A 26,376-nucleotide genomic window follows, 5' to 3' on the forward strand; every position below is an offset into this window, starting at 1 on the left:
TACTGAGCAGATTGACGCTGCAGCAGCCTGATATGCCAATGGTTCTTGGTGGATTTGTACAGTCATAAAGCACAGAAATTGAACTGTTCCGGTCAATCAAGTATTTATCTATCTATACTAATCCCATTTACCAACAATCTGCCTACGTCAGGAGACGTCAGGAGACGTCAAGCTACGATCATTAGCGTCAAACCAACAGTCGGCAAATTTTTTTAAACATTTCAAAATCCAGCGGCGACCAGAAAAATGCCACGACTCTTTGGAGACGACTCACGACCATACAGGCAACAGCCCGGTGGCCGCTTGGTGACAGCTTAGTCGCCTGTAGTCGCCTAAAATGTCGCCTAAGTGGGACAGGGGTTTTAGAATTTCAGAAGGCATTTGATAAGAGGACACATCAGAAAGCACAAGCTCGTGGTGTGGATGGTAATATATTGGACTGGGTAGAAAATATGCTGGCTAACAGGAAATAGTAGGCATAAATTTTCTGGTTGCGGCAACGTGACGAATGATGTTGATTTATGTTTGTTCGATTGCTGGGGTTTCAAGTTTTTACAATTTATATAAGTGACTGGAATGAATGATTTAAAGATATGGTTGTTAAATTTGCTGATGACACAGAGATAGCTAGGAAAGTAAGTTGTGAAGAGAACATAAAAAAGTCTAATATGGTATGCAGTTAAATGAATTGGCAAAGATTTTGTAAATGGATTATAATGCAAAATTGATACTTTGGCATAAAAGAATGAAAAACCAATTTCTCATCATATTACAATCTAATTTTTGTGTGCTATGGTCTAATTGGATAGCAGAACAGATTTGCAGGGCCGAGTGGCCTACTCCTGCCGCTCAGTAAATTATGCAGGTAGATCATCATCACCTTCTCTGGAATGGCAATAAATACTGGCCTAAATTAGTGATTCCCATTGCTTGAATGAACAAAGCAAAATAACGATAGTGCTGGTGAAATGCTGCAACATTGCCCAAATGATTTATCTTATACAATTTTAATCAAAAATTTGCAATAAATACAACTCTTTGTACTTAAAAATCAGTATTGCCCTAAAATGCAGAGCTATATTATAAGACAACTATTTTCCCTGAAGATCCAGTTTATGTTGGGTCAAAACATTAGTAAGTATAGAAACAATACGTAAACTCAAGAAAGACACAAAAAGCTGGAGCAACTCTGGAGAGAAGGAATGGGTGATGTTTCGGGTCGAGACCCTTCTTCATACATAAACTCACCGTCTTTGGAGAAGTGATCTATAAGTTCATCTTCCGTGCCTGATACTTTACATACTGCCCATATTTTTCATGGCAATGTAGAAATTCCTGGCATTCTCTAGAGACTCAAAAGGACATCAACACCCATGGTTATCTGGCCAAAGGGGCCATATCCACACAGATATCCACTGGCAGAGACAGAAGGAAACATGAAGTAAAAGGAAAGGATTCTTAATGGACCGAGGGCAATTATTGATACTGTTTTTGGAAGCATGTCCTTGATCTACCTCGATGCAGCATGGCAGCTTTTTATATACCTCTTCGATAAGAAATGCACTTCAGTGGAAATCTTTTCAAATGTAAGTATGTTTTCGATATCTAATAAGGAAAGTAATCTGAAGATAGACACAAAAAGCTGGATAACTCAGCTGTCAAACAGCATCTCTGGAGAAAAGGAAAAGGTGATGTTTCAGGTTGAGACCCTAAATATACACACACTGAACTTTTTTTCTCTCTCGTCTATTATATTGATTACAGTGTACGATGTTTACATATTCCGTTGTGCTTCTGCAAGTAAGAATTTCATTGTTCTATCTGGGACATATGACAATAAAACACTCTTGACTCTTGACTCTCTCTCTCTCTCTTGACCCACTGAGTTACTCCCGCTTTTTGTGTCTATCTTCGGTTTAAACCAGCATCTGCAGTTCCTTCCTACACAAGGAAAGTAATCTGCAGATTCATCGATGAGATTGGACAATGTCATAAACAGTGAATGAGAGTAAAGGTTAGATTTATAGTTTGTCTAAAGTATACAATCCTGTCACACAATCTCTTTATCTCCCCATGGAACCATCCGGAATTCTGTTTCCAGAAAGATCATTTAGAAAGAGGGAACAGTACCCTTTTAACTATGAGATGTCTGCTTTACTTCACGGTTAATAGGAAATTTGTGGGATGTACAAGCTTTGACAGTGGATTTCTGAGATGCCAACCTTAATTAATTACATGGAAAACATGTGTTCTCCAATTTTTCAGAGGATTTTACTTTGTTTTTTAATTTGTTCATGGGTTTCAGCTGTCAGCTGCGATGCCAGCATTTAGACAATAGACAATAGATAATAGGTGCAGGAGGAGGCCAATCGGCCCTTCGAGCCAGCACCGCCATTCAATGTGATCATGGCTGATCAATCTCAATCAGTACCCCATTCCTGCCTTCTCCCCATACCCCCTGACTCCGTTATCCATAAGAGCACTATCTAGCTCTCTCTTGAATGCATTCAGAGAATTGGCCTCCACTGCCTTCTGAGGCAGAGAATTCCACAGATTCACAACTCTCAGACTGAAAAAGTTTTTCCATATCTCAGTTCTAAATGGCCTACCCCTTATTCTTAAACTGTGGCCCCTTGTTCTGGACTCCCCCAACATTGGGAACATGTTTCCTGCCTCTAACGTGTCCAACCCCTTAATAATCTTATACGTTTCGATAAGATCTCCTCTCATCCTTCTAAATTCCAGTGTGTACAAGCCTAGTCGCTCCAGTCTTTCAACATATGATAGTCCCACCATTCCGGGAATTAACCTAGTAAACCTACACTGCACGCCCTCAATACAGTAGACGAAATGTGCAGGAAGGAACTGCTGATGCTGGTTTACACCGAAGATACATACAAAATCCTGGAGTAACTCAGCGAGGCAGGCAGCATCTCTGGAGAATAGGTATGGGTGTCATCACTCATTCCTTTTCACCACAGATGCTGCCTGTCCCACTGAATTACTACAGCTTTTTGTGTCTATCTTTGGGTTTTTACAGTAAATTGGTTGCCTGAGCAGAATTAATTCCAGCTTTATTTTTCAGTACATGTTCATTTACATACACAAATTTAAATTAGCTGTTACTGAATGCTAATTTAGTAACTTAGCCATTGCAACCACAACAATTATTTTCTATGACACTAGTAATTCCCTCACTTGTACACAAGGTGGCAAATTGCTAGAAATCTTGAAACTAATTTGTCTTTACATAGAAACATAGAAACATAGAAAATAGGTGCAGGAGTAGGCCATTCGGCCCTTCGAGCCTGCACCACCGTTCAATATGATCATGGCTGATCATCCAACTCAGTATCCCGTACCTGCCTTCTCTCCATACCCCCTGATCCCTTTAGCCACAAGGGCCACATCTAACTCCCTCTTAAATATAGCCAATGAACTGGCCTCAACTACCTTCTGTGCCAGAGAATTCCACAGATTCACCACTCTCTGTGTGAAAAAAAACTTTCTCATCTCGGTCCTAAAAGACTTCCCCCTTATCCTTAAACTGTGACCCCTTGTTCTGGATTTCCCCAACATCGGGAACAATCTTCCTGCATCTAGCCTGTCCAACCCCTTAAGAATTTTGTAAGTTTCTATAAGATCCCCCCTCAATCTTCTAAATTCCAGCGAGTACAAGCCGAGTCTATCCAGTCTTTCTTCATATGAAAGTCCTGCCATCCCAGGAATCAATCTGTTGAATCTTCTCTGTACTCCCTCTATGGCAAGAATGTCTTTCCTCAGATTAGGAGACCAAAACTGTACGCAATACTCCAGGTGTGGTCTCACCAATGCCCTGTACAACTGCAGCAGAACCTCCCTGCTCCTATACTCAAAACCCCTCGCTATGAATGCCAACATACCATTCGCTTTCTTCACTGCCTGCTGTACCTGCATGCCTACTTTCAATGACTGGTGTACCACGACACCCAGGTCTCGTTGCATCTCCCCTTCTCCTAATCGGCCACCATTCAGATAACAGTCTGCTTTCCTGTTCTTGCCACCAAAGTGGATAACCTCACATTTATCCACATTATACTGCACTCACCTAACCTATCCAAGTCACGTTGCAGCCTCCTAGCATCCTTCTCACAGCTAACACTGCCCCCCAGCTTTGTGTTATCCGCAAACTTGGAGATGTTGCATTCAATTCCCTCGTCCAAATCATTAATATATATTGTAAATAGCTGGGGTCCCAGCACTGAGCCTTGCGGTACCCCATTAGTCACTGCCTGCCATTCTGGTTTATCCTGATTCCACATAGAGCTGAGCTTGTATAACACAGGGAGAAAGCAAACTCATCTTTTTCTGCCCAGCTACTCCTGAACTTTTGTTTTGTGAAAATCCTGGCAAATCGATTCATTTTTGCTTATGTCACTTTACATTCCATGCATACGTTGATTGCACCCACCTCTATTTCATGACAAACTGCAACACAAAGACGTGGAGTAACTGAGCATGTCTGCCAGCATCATCATCATCATCATATCATCATCATCATCATATATATACAGCCGGAAACAGGCCTTTTCGGCCCTCCAAGTCCGTGCCGCCCAGTGATCCCCGCACATTAACACTATCCTACACCCACTAGGGACAATTTTTACATTTACCCAGCCAATTAACCTACATACCTGTACGTCTTTGGAGTGTGGGAGGAAACCGAAGATCTCGGAGAAAACCCACGCAGGTCACGGGGAGAACGTACAAACTCCTTACAGTGCAGCACCCGTAGTCAGGATCGAACCTGAGTCTCCGGCGCTGCATTCGCTGTAAAGCAGCAACTCTACCGCTGCGCTACCGTGCCGCGGTAATATGTATAATTGATAATATGTATCAATGCTGATGAAACTCACAGAATGAAACTTTTAGTGATTGGTAAATATAAGCACCCCTGCATTTGTAACCCTCTAAATTAGTTGGAACATTAGAAACAGTAGGCCATGCAATCCTTCCAGGTAGCTCCACCATTCCAAACGTTTATGATTGATCTAATCCTTAGCTTTAGCTCTCCTTTCCAATGTCCATAATCTTTGACCTCTGCGGTCTAAAAATCTGTCTCACAGTGAAGAACATGCCTTATTGACTCAGCTATACAGCCCTGTGTATTTGCATCTGCTTGAAAGACGAAATTCCTCTTCATTTCATTCTTAAGTAACAACTACTTTTTCTGACCATCAGTCTGAAGAAGGGTCTCGACCCGAAACTTAACCCATTCCTTCTCTCCTGAGATGCTGCCTGACCTGCTGAGTTACTCCAGCATTTTGTGAATAAATACCTTCGATTTGTACCAGCATCTGCAGTTATTTTCTTACACTACTTTTTCTGAGGTTATCCAGTCACTTCGAGACCCTCCCACAAGTGGACAAGGGCTCGCGCCAAATACCCTGCAGTGAACTGTCACACATGGTAATCGCATTTTAATTCACTCTTGGTAACATTGGCCGAAGAAAGTTCAGTCTCACATCATGAACCAAAACCCCGATCCCAGGAATCATTCCAGCGAACCTCTGCTGTACTGCCTCCGAGATGCTCTTCCTTCAAAATATGGGCACTCTCATCAAAGCCTTCTATAGTTGTAACAAGAGTTCCCTACTGTTGTGCTCCATCTCCCTTGCAATAAACCACTTGCCTTCCTAATAATTCCAGTGCGCCTTCCTATTTATTCGCTCTAATTTCCTGCCTTTCATGTACATGGTCACCATTTCAGTCTGAAGTCCTGTGTGTAACGGTTTCACATCCATTCTGCTTTCTATTCATCCTGAAAAATTGGATACACTTGCTCCCACTTTACTTCATGCAACTTCTGTTACCTCTACTCATTCTTTCCTGCCTTCCCAAATATATCACTTCATACTATTCTGTATTAAATTCTATCTTCTAAGGGGGTCTGCCAGCTTTATTAATCAGTCTGTGGCCCCTTAGAGTCTAGTCTTATTCACGTCGTTTACTGCATTCACGTGTTTCCTGCCATCTGCAAAACTAATCTGCTCTTTCCCCAGAGTCCTGGAACTTCATTATTCCAAGTAGTTATCCAATTTCCCATAAAAGCTAAATTGGTCCAGCCTTGCATTCTTCCAGGTGAATGACTTCTCACGTGACATCCCACCATTCTCATGAGAAGAAATTTATATTGATGACTTCTCATCAGTGATCCTCATGGAGGTGTCATTCCCTATTTTGAAACCTCACATATAAAAATATTGGTTATATCTCCCATAGACCTTTACTTTTCCCGTGGTTAAATGCCACACATTATGCGTCTATATGCAGGCAGGTACACGTCCGTGTGTGTGTGTGTGTGTGCGTTATGTACTCTGTCTGCAGCAGAGGTAGTTTAGTCATAGTCATAGAGTCATACAGTGATACAACATGGAAACAGGCCCTTCGGCCCAACTTGCCCACACCAGCCAACATGTCCCAGCCACAGTAATCCCACCTGCCTGCGTTTGGTCCATATCCCTCCAAACCTGTCCTATCCATGTACCTGTTTAACTGTTTCTTAAACGTTGGCATAGTCCCAACCTCAACTACCTCCTCTGGCAGCTTGTTCCATACACCCACCACTCTTTATGTGAAAAAGTTACTCCTCAGATTCCTATTAAATCTCTTCCCCTCACCTTAAACCTATGTCCTCTGGTCCTCGATTCACCTACTCTGGACAAGAGATTCTATGCATCTACCTGGTCTATTCCTCTCATGATTCTATCTCATGATCATGAACCTCCTTGCCACAGGACCAAGAGCTGATTCTGTCAAGTCCGCATAACATTACATTTCTTCAGTGAGCAGGGGCTGGAGCATGAGGCTGAAGAGAAAGGCACCACAGACATCCAGAGGTAGCTCTGGGGGAGCCTCACCCCTGCCCTGGTCTGACAATTAGAGCAGCTTTCTCCTTGTTTGGATGAAGGTAAGGATTACAGGAAGGATGTGCAAGCTGTCTATTAACATCATGGCATTGGGACCATTTAAATGGGTGGAGAAAAGAGAAAGCAGTAATCTTAGCAGGTAGCGTACATATGGCAGAGGACACTATTCTCGGTAGCAAAGACAAAGTGTCTCAAATGCCGTAGAAACAAAGAACTGCAGATGCTAGTTTACAAAACGGGACACAAAATGCTGGAGTAACTCAGTGGGTCAAGCGACATCTCTAGAGAAAATAGATTGGTGACGTGTCGGGTCGAGGCCCTTATTCAGACTCCAGACTGAAGAAATGTCCCGATCTGAAACATCACCTATCCATGTTCTCCAGAGATGTGTCTGACACACTGGGTTACTCCAATTCTTTGTGTCCTTCGTTGTCCCAAATGCTGCGTTGCCTGCCCAGTGCCTGGATTAACGATGTCTCATCTGGGTTTGGAAATTATTTAGATTGAGAGGAAGAGGATTTCAGTTATCCGTACAAGCATTATGGGAGAGTAGGCTGTGGGATTAAGATTAGTTTGGGGATAAATTGAAAAACGGAACCACAAAGGTTCCAGATTATTACCTGATCCACATGAAAACAGCAGAAAGGAAATAGGACTGGGAGGGTAAACAAATAACTCAAAGATTGGTTGGAAGAAATAGTTTGAAATCATGGTGCATTGGCATTAATAGTGAGAGGGGAAGGGAGCTGTTCCATTGGGACTGGCTTCACTTGAACAGCACTGGGGAACTGCGTTACAATGAATTGGCAGGCGATGTGGATGAGAGGGCTAATGTGACAAGAAATGTCATCGATCAAACAGGAGAGAACAGCAGCACCGAGTGGTATAGGCATGGATGCAAGTCAAAGTGTCACAGCAAAGGAAGAAAATACAAGCAAAATGTGCAGCAGAAATTCAAACAAGAATGGATGAGAAGGATGAGAGGAGATCTTATCGAAACGTATAAGATAATTAAGGGGTTGGACACGTTAGAAGCAGGAAACATGTTCCCAATGTTGGGGGAGTCCAGAACAAGGGGCCACAGTTTAAGAATAAGGGGTAGGCCATTTAGAACTGAGATGAGGAAGAACTTTTTCAGTCAGAGAGTTGTGAATCTGTGGAATTCTCTGCCTCCGAAGGCAGTGGAGGCCAATTCTCTGAATGCATTCAAGAGAGAGCTAGATAGAGCTCTTAAGGATAGCGGAGTTAGGGGGGTATGGGGAGAAGGCAGGAACGGGGTACTGATTGAGAATGATCAGCCATGATCACATTGAATGGCGGTGCTGGCTCGAAGGGCCGAATGGCCTCCTCCTGCACCTATTGTCTATTGTCTATAAGAATCAATGCTAATTCTCCAAAAGATCAAAGCTTGCTGAACAAACAAAGCTCTTGTAACAAAATAGAGAGTTGATGGCACAAATAGGATTTAATGAGTTTGATTCAATAGCTACAGTGTATCAGAGATGAGATTGCATGGTGACCAGGACTTGGAACTTAATATTCCAGGTTATTTGATGTTTCAAGAGATTAGGCAAAAAGGAAAGCTGTACAAGAAGGGAACTGCAATTATGATATGGCCTGAAAGCCACAATTAAGTTTCTGAGTAACAAAATGAATGGAAATCCAACCTCCCCACTCTGACCATCATCAGACTTCATATTCTTCACATAGTCCGTTGGTACCATGTTCCCTTCAATAGAAGGAAGGTGCCACTTTTGCAATGCGCTCCTGCATCTGCAGTTTGCATTAACCCCGCTCAGCAAAATAACTCGGGGACACAAGGAACTGCAGATCTTGGTTTACACAAAAAGACACCAAGTGCTGGAGTAACTCAACTAACATATCTGAGGCTAAAATAAGAATAAAGAACGACAATGAGTGCAGTGTAATTGAAGTCCTCATCATTTTGTGTTGCCACCCCCGCCTATAGTATTAAGATTTGTCTGGATGCACAGATAACAAAAGTAGTTTAACGAAAGTTTATTTTATTGTCACATGTACCGAGGTACAGGGAAAAACTTTTTTGTTGCGTGCTATCCAGTAAGTGGAAAGACGAAACATGATTACAATCAAGCTGTCCACAATGTACAGATACAGGATAAAGGGAATAATGTTTAGTGTAAGATAAAGTCCAGAAAAGCCCTATTAAAGATAGTCCGAGGGTCTCCAGTGAGGTAGATGGGAGCTCAGGACTGCTCCGTAGTTGGTGATAGGATGGTTCAGTTGCCTGGGATAACAGCTGGGAAAAAAACTGTCCCTGAATCTGGAGGTGTGTGTTTTCACACTTCTGTACCTCTTGCTTGATGGGAGAAGAGGGAGTGACCGGGGTGAGACTGGTCCCTGATTATGCTGGTGGCCTTGCCGAGGCAGCGTGAAGTGTAGAAGGAGACAATGGAAGGGAGATTGGTTTGCATGATGGTTGAACTCTCACATTGAATCAGGGATTATCACAGAGGTTGACTTGTAATACAGGTTATCTCTACATTGGCCTTGAAGTTATTTAACCTGTTCACTGCCAAGATTTGTTTTCACTCTGACCAGAGTAAACTCAGGGGTGGCACTGAACAGGTAAATGTTTATAAATCTCTTTGTTCCCTTGTTCTACATTTTCTCATGAATTGAGGCAACCTCAGCAGCTACCTTGGTAAGCTCCTTCATAGCTTGGATGTTTCAATGTGATCAGCTTTAATTCTTCTAAACTCCAATGATTATTGGCACAATCATTCTCAATAATGTAACCCTTTCTTTCCAGGAATCGGCCTAGTGTACCTTTTCTGAATTACCTCCAAGAAGGAAACCAAAATTGTACCCAGTAATTCAGCTTTGGTCTCACAAGGGCTCTGTACAATTGTAGTAAGATTCCAATCACTTTGAAGGCATTGAGTATAAGAGTCAGTAATTTTAATGCAACTTTATAGGACTTTGGTCAGGCACCATTGGGAGTATTACAAGCATTTCTGGTCGCCCCAATACAGGAACGATGTGGAGGCTTTGGAAAAGATATAGAAGAGATTTACCAGAATGATGCCTGGATTATGGGGTATTGGCTATAGGAAGAAGTTCGATAGACCCGGATTGCTTTCTCTGGAACGCAGGAGGTTAAAGGAAGACCTGATAGAACTATATAAAATTATGAGAGGCATAGATTGGGTAGACAGTCAGAACCAATATCCCTGGATAAATATCAAATACTAGAGGGCATGGCTTTGAGGTGAGAAGGGCAAGGTTTAAAGGAGATGTGCGGGGCGTTTTATTTTACACAGCGGGTAGTGAGTTCCTGGAATGTGTTACAGTGGGTGGCGGTGGAAACAGATACAATAGTGACATTTAAGAGACTTTTAGATATGCACATCAGGGAATGATGGAATATGGATTATGTGCAGGCAGAAAAGAGTTGGTCTTGGCATCATGTTCTGCATAGATTGTTCATTTTATTTTAGCTTATTATTGTCACATGTGCCGAGATATAGTGAAAAGCTTTTGTTGCGTGCTATCCAGCCAAAGCAAAGACCATACATGATGAGAATCAAGCCGTCCACAGTTTACATTTTGTGGTGCTGGTGTGCAGATTCAAAAGAGTGGAGCGATTGTAAAGTAAGAGTCACCTAGCTCCGGCACCATATTGATGCTGTACTGTTCTATCACCAAGGTACTTCTTGATGGAGCGACAGCAGGCAGTGAGAATGGGCCCGCACCTGTCCTCCACTATCACCCTGAGTACCGGCACACCACAGGGCTGTGTTTTGAGCCCCATGCTCTACTCCCTATTCACATACGACTGTGTTCCTGCATTCGACACCAACACCATTGTCAAGTTTGCAGACGACACAACTGTGATCGGGCTGATCACCAACGGTGATGAAGCAAACTACAGAGCGGAGGTGCAGAACCTGGCAGACTGGTGCTCAGTTAACAACCTGTCCCTAAATACCACCAAGACCAAGGAGCTGATCATCAACTTCCGTAGATCACACAATGAGAAATATGCTCCGATCTTTATCAATGGGGACAGTGTGGAGAGAGTGTCCAGCTTCAAGTTTCTGGGCACTCACATTTTGGAGGATCGCACATGGTCCACTAACACTGCTGCGCTGGTCAAGAAGGCACAGCAATGACTGTTCTACGTGAGAACACTGAAAAAATCTGGTCTGCCCCAACAGCTGCTGACGACCTTCTACCACTGCACCATAGAGAGCATCCTAACGCATGGCATTCCTGTGTGGTACCTCAGCTGCACGGAGGCAGAGAGAAGAGTTCAGCGGGTAGTCCATAGAGCTCAGAAGACTACAAGAACACAGCTACCAGCCTTGGAGGACATCTACAACACACGATGCCTCAGAAAAGCCACCAGCATCCACAAAGACTCCTCACACCCCTGCAATAGTCTGTTCGAAATTCTACCATCGGGCAGACGCTACAAGACCTTCTACGCCCGCACCTCCAGACTCAGGAACAGCTTCATCCCCAGGGCCATAGCTGCTATGAACCGGTCCTGCTGAGCCGGATGGTCACCTCGCACAGCGAACCGGCACAGACCTATTTGAACTTTATACTATTTTAAATCTGTTTCTAATTTTGTTTCACTGGGTTGTATAAATTTATACTGATTATTAATTAATTTATTGCATCGTATGGAAGGCGCATTCCCAATCTCGTTGTACCCCTCCCTGTACAATGACAATAAAGATATATTGTATTGTATTGTATTGTAGTTCCAAGTCGTCTGGTGAAAATCTGTTCCTCGACCAACTTAATTGAAAATGTTTACTTGAAACAGTGTGCATCGATTTGCTCTTCTCAAATTGATTGTTATTGTTTGCTTGCATACCACAGTTGCTGCATTTCAAAGATAAGACATTGGCTGTAAATTGTTTTGTGACGTCCGATTAACCTAATAAGAAGCTTTATAAATGCAAGCTCTTTTTGCTTCGATAAAGTGATTAAATTGCCAAAAAATGTCAGACTCCTCCTCCTCTGATAGTAATCGCAACATGAAGAAACAGTCTTGTGCAATATTCTTTTTTTCTAACGAAATGTGCTAATTTTCCCAGCCGATGGGAGTGTCCAGTAGCAATGGGCGATGATACAGTTGTTTCACAATACTGCACATTCCTTGGGGGTGGGTGGGCGAAAGACACAACTAATTCAGGCTGGGGAACTTCTGTCAGTCATGTCCAAGCAATGGTTAGTGTTTAAAAATATTCTCTGGAGATCTGCCACATAGGCTTTCGGCCAGTGTCCTCCACAGAATAGAAATAGCATTAAATAAGGTGGTGTTAGTTACTTTCGCAGCTTTTGATAAACTTTGAGAATGACTTTTCAACATGGTGGATTTAGTATATATTTCCCACTGGAAATACAGTGGAGGTTCCTACTGAAAATTATACAGTGGGACATAAATGCTCAAATGCCTTATTCAAGTCAGATTTCCCCGTCTCTGGTTTCAAAGGAAGAATTGCGTTAGTTGATTTTTGAAATAATGTATTTCGCAGTCAACTGGGGCATAAATTTCTGACCTACATTTATAGTTAAAGTGTTTTGATTGAATTTTCTTTCTCTCTGCTCTCAAGTGAAATGCAATTTGATTTCAATCACAGCTAACAATTGCTTCGAGGAACTTTAGGATTTGATGCCAGATAAGGCTACAGTTTTTTTGTGTGGCAGGATAATAATTAATTCACATACAATTGCTGCCATAGACACTGACTGTGGCTTGAGTATTGACGATGTCTGAATACTACCGAACACATTCATTTCATTATTTATGGCTAGTTTTTTTTTATATAGAGTTATGAAGACATACAGCGTGGAAACAGGCCCTTTAGCCCAACATTCAAACACCGACCAACATGCCCCATCCACACAAGTCCCACCTGCCTGCATTTGGCCCATATCCTTCTGAACTTATCCTATCCATGTACCTGTCCAAATTTTTTTTTAATGTTTCAATAATACCTGCCTCAACTACCTCCTCTGGCAGCTCATTCCATATACCTGCCACCTATGTGTAAAAGGAAGTTGCCCCTCGGGTTTGTATTAAATCTTTCCCCCCTGCCTTAAACATATGTCCTCTAGCAGTGAAGAAAATCAAATGGTATGTTGGCCTTCATAGTGAGAGGATTTGAGTATAGGAGCAAGGAGGTCAATAGACAATAGACAATAGGTGCAGGAGTAGGCCATTCAGCCCTTCGAGCCAGCACCGCCATTCCTGCAGGTCCTACTGCAGTTGTACAAGGCCCTGGTGAGACCGCATTTGGAGTATTGTATACAGTTTTGGTCTCCTAGTTTGAGGAAGGACATTCTTGTTATTGAGGTAGTGCAGCGTAACTTCACCAGGTTAATTCCTGGGATGGCGGGACTGACATATGGTGAAAGAATGGATCGACTGAGCTTATATTCACAGGAATTTAGAACAATCTAATAGAAACATATAATATTCTTAAGTGATTGGACAGGCTAGATGCAGGAAAAAATGTTCCTGATGTTGGGGGAGTCCAGATTCAGGAGTCACAGTTTAAGAATAAGGGGGATTGCCACTTAGAACTGAGATAAGGAAAAACTTTTTCACCCAGAGAGTTATGAATCTGTGGGATTCTCTGCCACAGAAGGCAGTGGAGGCCAATTCGCTGGATATATTCAAGAGAGAGTTAGATACAGCTCATAGGGCTAATTGAATCAAGGGATATGGGGAAAAAAGCAGGAATGAGGAACTAAATTTGGATGATCAGCCATGATCATATTGAATGGCGGTGCTGGCTCGAAGGGCCGAAAGGCCTACTCCTGCTCCTATTTTCTATGTCTCTATGGTTCTTGATTCCCCTACTCTGGTTAAAAGACTCTGTGCATTTACCATACCTATTCCTCCCATTATCTTAGACACCTCTAAAAGATCACCCTCTCATCCTCCTGCACTCCAAGGAATAAAGTCCTAGCCTGCCCCACCTCTCCCTACAGCTCCGCCCTCAAGTCCTGGCAACATCCATGTAAATCCTCTGTAAACCCTTTCCATCTTAACAACATCTTTCCTAGAAAAGTGTGACCAAAACTAAACACATGTAAATCTGGCCTCACCAGTGCCTTGTACAACAGAAGCATGACTTCCTAACTTCTACACTCAGTCCTCTGACCGATGAAGGCCATTGTGCCGAAATCTTTCTTGACCACCCTATCTACCTGTGCTCTGGTTAGACTTACCAAAAGTCAACCCTCACGTTTCTCAGTATTTTGCCCAGGACAATTTGAAGTAATGCTTTTAACTTCAGAGTGGGATGTGACAACTTAAGAGACTGTCAGTCCGATTGAGATTATAATGAAAGTTCTCACCATGAAATATCAACTTTGCTTCTTTCCACGCATGTAGCTTGCTGAGTATCTCCAGCCTTTTGTTTTATTTCCTTTCAAGATCCTTTTCTTTGCCTTCCATCACAGTGAGGGTGTGCCTGGAGCAATCACTGTGATGGCTGTTTGTGTTAAAAATTGTAATTGTGTATCTTGTGTTCTTTATTGTCTACTGCCGGACCGTGACGTGAGAGGACGCTGGCGCTGTTTGTTCGCCGCTTCTCCGTCAGGATAGTTTGTCTGTTTGTTTTTATGTCTTGACTGTTTTTGTAAAGCGTCTTTGAGCATTTGGAAAAGCGCTATAAAAAATAAATGTTTATTATTATTATTATCATTATATTATTATTTCGGAATATAGCATCTGCAGCATTTTATTTTGATTTGGATCTGCCACTGAGCTACAATTCATATCATATCATATCATATCATATATATACAGCCGGAAACAGGCCTTTTCGGCCCTCCAAGTCCGTGCTGCCCAGCGATCCCCATACATTAACACTATCCTACACCCGCTAGGGACAATTTTTTTTTTTTTTACATTTACCCAGCCAATTAACCTACATACCTGTACATCTTTGGAGTGTGGAAACCGAAGATCTCGGAGAAAACCCACGCAGGTCACGGGGAGAACGTACAAACTCCTTACAGTGCAGCACCCGTAGTCAGGATCGAACCTGAGTCTCCGGCGCTGCATTCGCTGTAAAGCAGCAACTCTACCGCTGCGCCACCGTGCCGCCCTTATGGCCTAGCACCTGGTCAAAGGTGAACCTAAGTCTCAGTAGATGATATTCAGGTCTTTCAGGAAAAATAGTGCTAATCTTGAATTTAAAAAATATTATTTTTTTTCTTGTTTTGTGTGGCTGTCGTGTCCCAAACTGTAATTCTTCTCAAACACCTAACTTCAACTAAATATGATTGGTATTTTCAGTAGTTGTGGTTTGCAGTGATTCTATCAATGCTCACATTGTTAGGAGGTGCAAGTGAGTCCACATGAAATCCAGTAAACAGTTTACAGTGAGATCTTGGACCCAGTGTGAACCAGTTTTATTCAGTAGACTGAAAAGTCTCAGGTTTCAGTTCGTAAGGAGTAATGCCGGTCAATTGTAATCAGTGTCAAGTTGTCTGAAAGGATGAAATACTGAAACAGGTTACCCCTTCTTCATTATTGAGCAGATGCAGACTGTGTATAATTTGAGACATCTGAAAGCAGTCATCAGCAGCAGACAAAGTGCAAAGGTCTTTGTATGGTTCAATTAATGGTAATGATTCAGTAATGTTGGACAAGGTTTATATTTGTCCACAAGGACATTTGTCATAGTCATAAAGGTCCCAAAGGCAAACGGTAAAAGTGCACTTTCTTAACCTGTTTGAAAGTGGTTGAGTAACATCAGTGGAATCCAGTTGAGGGTCTTGAGACCGGAGAGGAAAAAAAAGCTAATTTATCATAGCAGTGGATATCTGTTCTTCATGCCAGTAAGTTGGTCAGGAAAACTCATGGAAGTCAGACAAGATTGATCATATTGCATGCCTGGAAAAAGTCTGTTCCAGTGATTCATTGCGCAATTCGAGGTGAGCTGCTTTGGAGAGCCAGTAACTGTTCTTCGGTAGGATAAGAAAATAACTGCAGATGCTGGTACAAATCGATTTATTCACAAAATGCTGGAGTAACTCAGCAGGTCAGGCAGCATCTCGGGAGAGAAGGAATGGGTGACGTTTTGGGTCGAGACCCTTCTTCAGTCTGAAGAAGGGTCTCGACCCGAAACGTCACCCACTCCTTCTCTCCCGAGATGCTGCCTGACCTGCTGAATTACTCCAGCATTTTGTGAATAAACTGTTCTTCGGTGCCATACTGCCAAATTTGAGCATTCAAATATATTTCGAGTGGGGAGTAAAAGTGATGATCATTGAAAAGACATGTATTCCAATCCATGATTTGGTTCTAGGAGGTGCTGCTGTATTAAGTAATTGGAAACTGCATTGGCTGACACAGATTCTTTTTGTTTGTTGGTGGACCTGTCTTAAAATAGTGGACAGATGATATTTTTTTCTGAAAGCAGGGGTTGCTGCTTTGTTAGATGGAATAAAAAAATATTTATTTGTTTTAACAGTGAAATCATAAGATCATAAGTGATAGGAGCAGAATTAGGCCATTCGGCCCATCAAGTCTACGCCATCCAATCATGGCTGACCTATCTCTCCATTCTCCTGCCTTCTCTATCTATCTTTCTATCTCTGCCTTAAATATATCCACTGACTTGGCTTCCACAGCCTTCTGTCGCAAAGAATTCCACAGATTCACCACCCTCTGACCAACATTCAATATGATCATGGCTGGTCATCCAATATCAGGTCCCCGTTCCGGCTTTCTCCCCATATCCCTTGATTCCCTTAGCCCTAAGAACTAAATAACTATCTCGTGAAAACATCAAACAATCAGTCGAACGAGAAAAAAATACCAGTTATGAAACATACTATACATGATTTTTAATGTACAAATTTTGAAATAGGCTTTGGACATTGTTGCTTGGAAACTTCTTTTGCGTCTGCAAACAGGGGGTTTCATAAGCGTGAAATTGTCCTGATTCATCAATTGATGATGTTTCTTGCTAGTGGCACAATTTATTCAAATTTACTTGAATGCTGGATTCTTGCTGAAATGTTGCATTTTTGAAGGCTGTCAGAAGTAGGGAAATTAATTTACTGTACGAGCAACCTATCAGGGAGTCGATTAAGATATAAACTTGTCAAGGCACATGGGAGATCTCTTTCAGACTCTTGTGATATAGTGCGGAAACAGGCCCTTCGACCCACTGAGTCCATGCTGACCAGCGATTACCTCGTACACCAGCACTATCCTACACACCATGTACAATCTACAATTTTACTGAAGCCAATTCATAAGCAAACCTGCACATCTTTGGAGCGTGGGAGGAAACCTGAGAAAATCCATGTTGTCACAGGGAGAACACACAAACTCCATACAGACAGCACCCATAGTCAGGATCGAACCTAGTCTCTGGTGCTGTAAGGCAGCAACACTACCACTGCGCCACTGTGCCACCCATGTTTTGGCACACAAATATTGCTACAGATATTCAGAATTCCCATTTCATTTTTTTAGTACCATATCAGGTTCTGGAACGTAAGGTGGACTTTGTGTCATGGGCAGGATTATTGCAGGATTATCAAAGTACACTGCGGAGGACAGTATGTGAAACATGTTCTGGAGAGGGTAATTTAAACCTACTGTTTATTTATCTTAAAGATTTATACTGTAGGTAATTTGAGGTGTCTTTTGGATTCTGTTTAATCATCACACCTATAAATGGCTTAGTTTCAATCTGAAAATATTTTGCCAAAAGGTGTGTTTTGAAGTGGGAATGATTTTCATCTTTTATGGTATACAATGTAATTAAGTCATGATTGTTGCATTTAAGTACAGGTCCACCATTGATTTCTGGCACCCTTGGTTCCAGAGCCTTTCTGGATTATCCACTCTGGCGGGCAACAGAGGTCACGGCCTCTGAGAGTAGTCAAACGGTACCAGAAATGGCCCGACTGTGTCGCCGAGGGTCTGAGATACTGAGCCGCAATGTTGGTCTTGGACGTTGGCTAATGGAACGGATCTGCCCACTCCGGCTGGGTCGGAGTTCCAGAGGGTCGGCCACACGGGGGAAAATTCAACCCGCCGATCGGCCGCAGAAGCCAGCTATTGCTACGGATCTGCCGGCTCCAGCCGGACCTGAGTTCCAGACCCCCGACCGCAGGGGGCAAAGTCCACCTTGCCGATCGGCGCGGAAGTCCCAATGAGGTCGAGATCGGAGCCTCACCCTTTTCAGACGCCACATTTTCAGAGGGGGCTTCCGAGGGGGATTTCAAGTTGCACTCTCGTAGCTTTGTCCGGATTAAAGGAGGTGCCGGACATAGGAGGTTGCCGGAAAATTGGTGGTCGACACATAGTCTCAGGACACTAGTTTTAAGTCCAATAATAATTAATTTGCTAATAAAAACTGCCCTTCTGCTTTGAAAATGCTGTTAGTAGGTCTGACATTGACATAGATTAAGAACCGAGCATGAGAATCTTCCTGGTCAGCCTGAATTTCAGTTGCAAGCTGAGCATGAAATAGAAGCTGAATCATTAAGACTTGTTGCAGACATCAAATAGTTCAGGCTGTCTGCTGTTGATGTCGAGATAAAGGGGAGTGTGGGCTCCTGGGAACATAACTGAACAGGGGATAATGAGTTTACATAACAGACCAGGTAGTTCTTTGGGAGTTTTGAATCAAAACAAAGATCCTGGAACCGATTTCAGTGTCCTCAGTCCTTAAAGAAACTCCGTCTCCTGGTTTAATGCTACTTGGGCATAGAGTCAGGCAGCACAGAAACATAGAAACATAGAAACATAGAAAATAGGTGCAGGAGTAGGCCATTCGGCCCTTCGAGCCTGCACTGCCATTCAATATGATCATGGCTGATCATCCAGCTCAGTAACCTGTACCTGCCTTCTCTCCATACCCCCTGATCCCTTTAGCAAAAAGGGCCACATCTAACTCCCTCTTAAATATAGCCAATGAACTGGCCTCAACTACCTTCTGTGACAGAGAATTCCACAGACTCACCACTCTCTGTGTGAAGAAATGTTTTCTCATCTCGGTCCTAAAAGACTTCCCCCTTATCCTTAAGCTGTGACCCCTGGTTCTGGACTCCCCCAACATCGGGAACAATCTTCCCGCATCTAGCCTCTCCAACCCCTTAAGAATTTTATATGTTTCTATAAGATCCCCCCTCAGTCTTCTAAATTCCAGCTAGTACAAGCCTAGTCTATCCAGTCTTTCTTCATATGAAAGTCCCGCCATCCCAGGGATCAATCTAGTGAACCTTCTCTGTACTCCCTCTAAGGCAAGAACGTCTTTCCTCAGATTAGGAGACCAAAACTGCACACAATACTCCAGGTGCGGTCTCACCAAGGCCCTGTACAACTGCAGTAGAACCTCCCTGCTCCTAAACTCAAATCCTCTTGCTATGAATGCCAACATACCATTCGCTTTCTTCACTGCCTGCTGCACCTGCATGCTTGCTTTCAATGACTGGTGCACCATGACACCCAGGTCACGTTGCGTCTCCCCTTCTCCTAATCGTTCACCATTCAGGTAATACTCTGCTTTCCTGTTCTTGCCGCCAAAGTGGATAACCTCACATTTATCCACGTTATATTGCATTTGCCATGCATTTGCCCACTCGCCTAATCTATCCAAGTCACTCTGCAGCCTCCTAGCATCCTCCTCGCAGCTAACACTGCCACCCAGCTTCGTGTCATCCGCAAACTTAGAGATGTTGCATTCAATTCCCTCGTCCAAATCATTAATATACACTGTAAATAACTGGGGTCCCAGCACTGAGCCTTGCGGTACCCCACTAGTCACTGCCTGCCATTCCGAAAAGGACCCGTTTATTCCTACTCTTTGCTTCCTGTCCGCCAACCAATTTTCTATCCACCTCAACACTGAACCCTCAATACCGTGTGGTTTAAGTTTGTACACCAATCTCCTATGTGGCACCTTGTCAAAGGCCTTCTGAAAGTCCAGATATAACACATCGACTGGTTCTCCCTTATCCACTCTACTAGTTACATCCTCGAAAAATTCTATAAGATTCGTCAGACATGATTTGCCTTTTGTAAATCCATGCTGACTTTGTCCGATGATTTCACCACTTTCCAAATGTGATGCTATCACATCTTTAATAACTGACTAGCATTTTCCCCACTACCGATGTTAGGCTAACTGGTCTATAATTCCCCGTTTTCTCTCTCCCTCCTTTTTTTAAAAGTGGGGTTACATTAGCTACCCTCCAGTCCTCAGGAACTACTCCCTTTGGTACACTGACTCTATGCAAACCAAATGGCACCATTTATACCAACCACATGTTATTCTCCTCGCGCTCCCAACTTCTCCTTGAAGATTTTATCACTCGCTAACACAGTAGAGGCAACTTACAGTGGCCATTTAACGGAGTAACCTGCACGTCTTTGGGAAGGGGGAGGAAATCAGAGCATCTGGAGGAAACCCATGCAGTCATGGGAAGAAAGTTCAAACTGCATAAACACTGCTGGTTGCTGGAGCTGTCAGTTAACAGGTCTACTAGTTGTGCCACTGTGCTATCTAGGCACGCGGAGAAAGAAGCACTGGCATTGGAAGATTCCTCCTACACACTTGTCCGGCTAGACGTTATCATTCGGTCCTTCCTCTCACTCTAGGTCATGCCAGAGATCCAATGTGGCAATCACTGCTTGTTTCTCCACAAAAATATTGAAGTTTACATCTCAAAATTTAACAATCTTAATTGTTGCTGCTCTGGATAGCAGCACAGCTGGCCAGAACAAGCTTTCCTCTTGTAATCTTCAACAGACTTGCAAATAATTATGATTATTTTAAATTGACACAGATGTGAGGTTTCTTCCAGTTATACAGACTTTATTTTCTGTGGTCCATCCTGTGTAAGTTGCACACATGAATCCCAATGCAGGCCAGCATCAAGACAGGGTTGCGTGAGGATGTGCCTATTCAGTGTATTGCAGAGTGGCACGGTGGCGCAGAGGTAGAGTTGCTGCCTAACAGCACCAGAGACCCAGGTTCGATCCTGACCACGGGTGCTTGTATGTACGGAGTTTATATGTTCTCCTTGTGACCAGCGTGGGCTTTCTCTGGGATCTTCAGTTTCCTCCCACACTCCAAAGATGTACAGGTTTGTAGGTTAATTGGCTTGGTAGAATTGTAAATTGTCCCTAGTGTGTGTTGGATAGAGTAAAGTGCGTGGAGGTCACTGGTCGGCGCGGACTCGGTGGGCCGAAGAGTCTTTTTCCAGCGCTGTATCTCTGAACTAAACTAAACTAAAGTTGCTCACAGGTTCAATTGACATGGAACCATACCATTAATTGCAATAACAATTGCACAATAATAGGGAGATGTAGTCCATCGTAAATCAAGTGCCATGACATTCACTTTCTACCCAATGTTTCCATACTTAAAAAGAAAGTAGTGTTTATATACTGAATAACCTGAGGTATTTAACTAAGTGTAACCAATGGCTGTTCAAAGGCCAATTGTCAGCTCTGCTGCCCACTGTTGTTTGTCATTTTTTATTCCACGTATATCGTTGCATTGTATTTAGCTGAATGAACATATCTTAAGATTCTCTGTTGTTAATTAATTTTACTTTTTCTATTCTTCGGCTGTTTTGTGAGTTTGCTTTCATGAAGGAGTACCCCTCCAGCTTTCCTATCAGCTCATATGTGCAGCTGGACCATTTTGTTGAGGCTATCTGAAGCTTGTTTTGCCTCTGTACTGGTCAGCAGTCTGGCCCCGATTCATACAGGGGAAAGCTTGTGTGTGTGTACACTAGGCACCTTCTACTTACAATTTGATGTTGGGTCACAGATTGCGGATATAGCTTCCTGAGATCATGATTTTCTGTGGTTTAATGAAGCAAAGCCCTGGAGCTTCACAGAACACTCGGTTAAATTTTTCAAACCATGTGCTGCGTTTTACAGTTGCACACAGGAGCCAAATAATGGGATCTTTATAACTAATATCTGCCATCAGTGACTCCAGGTATCTTCAGGTCAAGAGGTTGGATTGGTTTGAGTCTGTAATTTGCCTGAGTATTCACCCCACAGTGACTCACACAAACTGTATGTTTCTTTTTTTTTTTCCTAATCAGATGTGCAGCACTTTGGTCAAATAAAATTGACTTGACTTGACTTGACAACTAATGTCACAAACAGGATGTGAACGGAAGCATTTTATAAGACAATTTGTAGGTGTGGCTTTAAATGACGTAAATCTAATCTCTGCTTCTCAGGATAATATATTTATGTGAATTGACTCACCAAAGCCATGGGGTTTCATGGATCACCAAATTAATGTTTCAAAATTTGTTTTATGTTTAACATTGTGCATACTGGTCAAAGCATATGAGAGGGCAGACCTCTCTTCTATGGATTGTATTTTCATACTCCTTGCCCATTGCAAGTCGGGTAATTAACCTGAGGGCAGTGCAGCATCAATTGATATGACACCACATTAGGGCATGGCACTAGTTTGGAGACCCGCCACATGTCTTTCCTTTGTTTAAGTTGCTAATGTCACCAAATCATTATGATGATTTGTTAGAGAGCCAACAAATAACATTTTCCATCCCTTTCATTCTCTCCTTGAATCCTGAGAACAATCAGTCGCTGGATATTAATGAAGGCTCACAGTTAATCCACTTTTAGGTGCGTTTTGTTTTATTTTGGGAATAGTGCCATTTGGAAAGAGGCTTAGCTTGCATTTGGAAGATTACTCATCTTGAGTTCTCGGTATTGAAGAACTCGAAATCTGACTCGGCAGAGAGACAAATTAAATAAGACTATGCAGAACTATAATTAAGGTAGAACAAAGGGTTACATAGGCAGGAACATCTGGTTGATCCTTCAATTTTGCTCTCTAGTACATCTCTGGCTTCTTTCACTCTGCAGGCAACAGTGCCTTAAGCTGTCTGGTGTCTTCCTTTTGAGACTTAAGGGCCTGTCCCACAGGCGATTTTAAGGCGACTGATGGCGACTAGGCTGTCGCCGAACATTCGCCGGGGTGTCGCGGGCATGATCGTGAGGAGTCTTCCAAAGATCGTAGTGGATCGTAGTGGATCTCGGCGCGTCGCCGAGAAATCAAACGGTTTGAAATCTCTCGGCGACAGCTGGCTTGTCGCCAGGCGTCGTAGCTTATTGCGGTCGCTGTCCCCTGCTGTCCCCAGGTTTGCTTGGTTCTCTTAAGATACATTTAGAAGCACATAATATTAAAATAAGTAAAGTCATTTCAAAATACCATTAAATGCTTGTGTTTAACCAATTTATTTACCGTCAGGACATTTGACAGGTAGATTGGAGGCGACAGTTTGACGGTCAGGTAAGCGTGGGAATTTTCGCGATGTTTTTGGCCTCAGCCATTACATTTAAAGTGGGCTCCCAACCCAGATATACAACCCAGGCATTGTCGTGGACATTGTCGTGGACATTGTCGTACGGTTTCTTTTTTTCGGCGATCTGCCACGACTTTGACAGCCGCCGGCAGTCGCCTAAAAAATCGCCAAAGTGGGACAGGCCCTTAAACCTACGCCCTCTGGTTCTCGATTCCCCTGCTCGGGGCATGAGACATGGGCAACAAAAAAGCTTTTCACTGTACCTCGGTACACGTGACAATAAACTGAACTAGACTAGATTTGGAGAAAGGGCATGATAATGAAAGTGAAGAATTTGTTTCAAGTAGACGTGGTGTAACAGATTTAAAGCAAGGGCTATTCGGCATATTATTAAAGTGAGAGGGGCAGCAAGTCCTGATACTTTGGCTCAGTTCATTAGGAGTACGGGATGAATTTTTTTTACCAGAGGGTGTTTGGAAACTGTAATGTATTGCCTTGGGGGTGGAGGAAGCGGATACTTTCACAACATTGCAGAAGCATCTAGATGAGCACTTGTATTGCCAAGACATGGGGTACATTACTGGTAATAGACACAAAATGCTGGAGTAACTCAGCAGGACAGGCAGCATCTCTGGGGAGATGGAATGGGTGACGATACTGGTGATTGGCTGACCTCATCCCCAGTCTGACCTTTCTGTCATGGGCCTCCTCCAGTGCCATAGTGAGGCCCACCGGTAATTGGAGGAACAGTACCTCATATTTCGCCTGGGCAGTTTGCAGCCCAGTGGTATGAACATCGACTTCTCCAACTTTAGATAGTTCCTCTGTCCCTCGCTTCCCCCCCCCCCCCCCCACCCTTCCCAGATCTCCCTGTATCTTCCTGTCTCCACCTATATCCTTCCTTTGTCCCGCCCCACCTGACACCAGTCTGAAGAAGGGTCTCGACCCGAAACGTCGCCCATTGCTTCTCTCCTGAGATGCTGCCTGACCTGCTGAGTTACTCCAGCATTTTGTGAATAAATACCTTAGATTTGTACCAGCATCTGCAGTTATTTTCTTATACTGGTGATTGGGATTACTGTCATTGAGTACTTGATGGGCCGCATGGACTTTATGGACTGAAGGGTTTGTTCCAATGCAAATATTGGTGCATGTGACTGATATAAGTGTATGGCCATTGCACTAACCTTATTGACAAACCGTGTTGGGGAAAGCATGTTATCTTGATGGTGAATTGCATTCTGTGCAAGAGGTTAGCTGAGTTTGAAATCTGAGCTGAGAACGGTTGCTAAGCTGGCAGACAGGAAACATCAGACATTATCCGTCGTAAACTGGGGATAACTGCATTTCTATTGGTTTGTGCCTCGCTACGGTAATTAATTATTGAAATAGAAACTGATGCTTCCATGTGAACCTTCATTCTGCCAGGTGTGTTGCCTTTGTGTTGCTTTGGTGAGGGCAGTGCTTTATGAGGCAGATATTTAAAGGTGTGGAGAATGAGAAAGCTAACAAAATCTTTGTTATTCCTTCCTTTGGCAAGTAAGAGTTAAACTGTAATTCCCCTTTCGGGAAGAAATTGATGCCAAGAAGGATTACTTGAAAATCAGAAATGTGGTCTTTACTACTAAACCAGAGTGGTTAAAAACACCAGTAGACGTTTTCGTACATGCCTTCTCCACTTTCTATTTAACCTGAGTAGGCACTAATAAAGAGTGCTCTGTGTTACAAAGAACCCTCACCCCCTTCCTGCATGACTAGAGGTTTTCAGGCTCTGTTCACTCACTGAACTACCTTTGTTTGTAAAAGATTAAAGTTAAGATTTCGACCACACCATAACCCTCTGGGGCCTGTGAATGGGGACCATGACAACCACAAGGAGTGTCAGCTTAAAAACAAACAGGTGGTGACACAAGTTTAGCTTTGGGAGTGGCAGGCGAGATTCAGAGAGTGTATGCAAACAAGTCTAAGAATGTCTAATACAGTATCGGGTGCCAATGAGTCACAAACATTGTCTCATTATGTAATAGACCATCAGCTGCAAATGGTAATGAGGATGAATTTTTAAGGGATAGACGTTGAATATGGCTCATATTTTTTGATCACTTTTCCTATTTATTTGAGCTCTCGGCATTAGAATACAGAACGGTAAAGCAGAGGAACTGGCCTTTGACCCATAATGTCTGTGTTGTACATGATGCCGTTAAACTTGTCTCTTCTGCCTGCAAGTGATCCATATCCATCAATTCCCTGCATCTCCATGTGCCTATCTAAAAACCTCTTAAACTTCTTGTATCTACTTCCACCACCATCGCTGGCAGCAATTTCCAGGCACCCACCACCCTCTGTGGAAGAACTTGCCATGCACATCGCCTTTAAAATGCCCCTCCCCCCACCTCTGACCATAAAGCCATGCCCTGTGGTCTTTGACATTTTCACCCCGGGGGTAAAAAAAAAGATTCTGTCTACCCTGCCCATGTCTCTCATAATTTTACATACTTCTACTAGCTTTACCCCTACATTTCTGATGTTCCAGAGGAAACAATCTAAGTTTGTCTAACCGTCTTTATGCCAAACCTCTTCTGAACTCTCTTCAAAGCCTCCACATCCTTCCTGTAATGGGGTGACCAGAGCTGCACGCAAACCCCCTAATGCAGCCTAACCAAAATTTCATAGAGGTCAAAACGTTACTTGCTGCCTGTTCTACTCAATGCCCCTGGCTGATGAAGGCAACCGCACCATATACCTTCTTGACCATTCTTCCTTCTTTTGGTGCCACATTTGGGGAGCTATGGGTATGGACCCCAAGATTCCTCTGTACATCAGTGCTGGGTCTTGCCATTAACTGCATATACTTTCCCTTTATTATAGATCATTCTCTGTGAAGAACCAGGTTGATGAATTTAGGTTATTAAATCTATCTGTGTTATGCCAGGAAGAGAATGGTGTTCTCAGTACATCAATGGGATTAGCTGCCAGAGGAAGATTTAGTCGTGTGAAGGCAATATCAGTTTCTGATGATCTAAACTAAAGGTAAATATTGTGATTTTTGTGACATGACTGATATTAACTGATTCATCTTGCTATTTTAATACAAACAAATTGTCTACAGCAAAGTCGGACCTTCCATTTT

The sequence above is a fragment of the Rhinoraja longicauda genome, chromosome 18, assembly GCF_053455715.1.
Source record: "Rhinoraja longicauda isolate Sanriku21f chromosome 18, sRhiLon1.1, whole genome shotgun sequence".
NCBI lineage: Eukaryota > Metazoa > Chordata > Chondrichthyes > Rajiformes > Arhynchobatidae > Rhinoraja > Rhinoraja longicauda.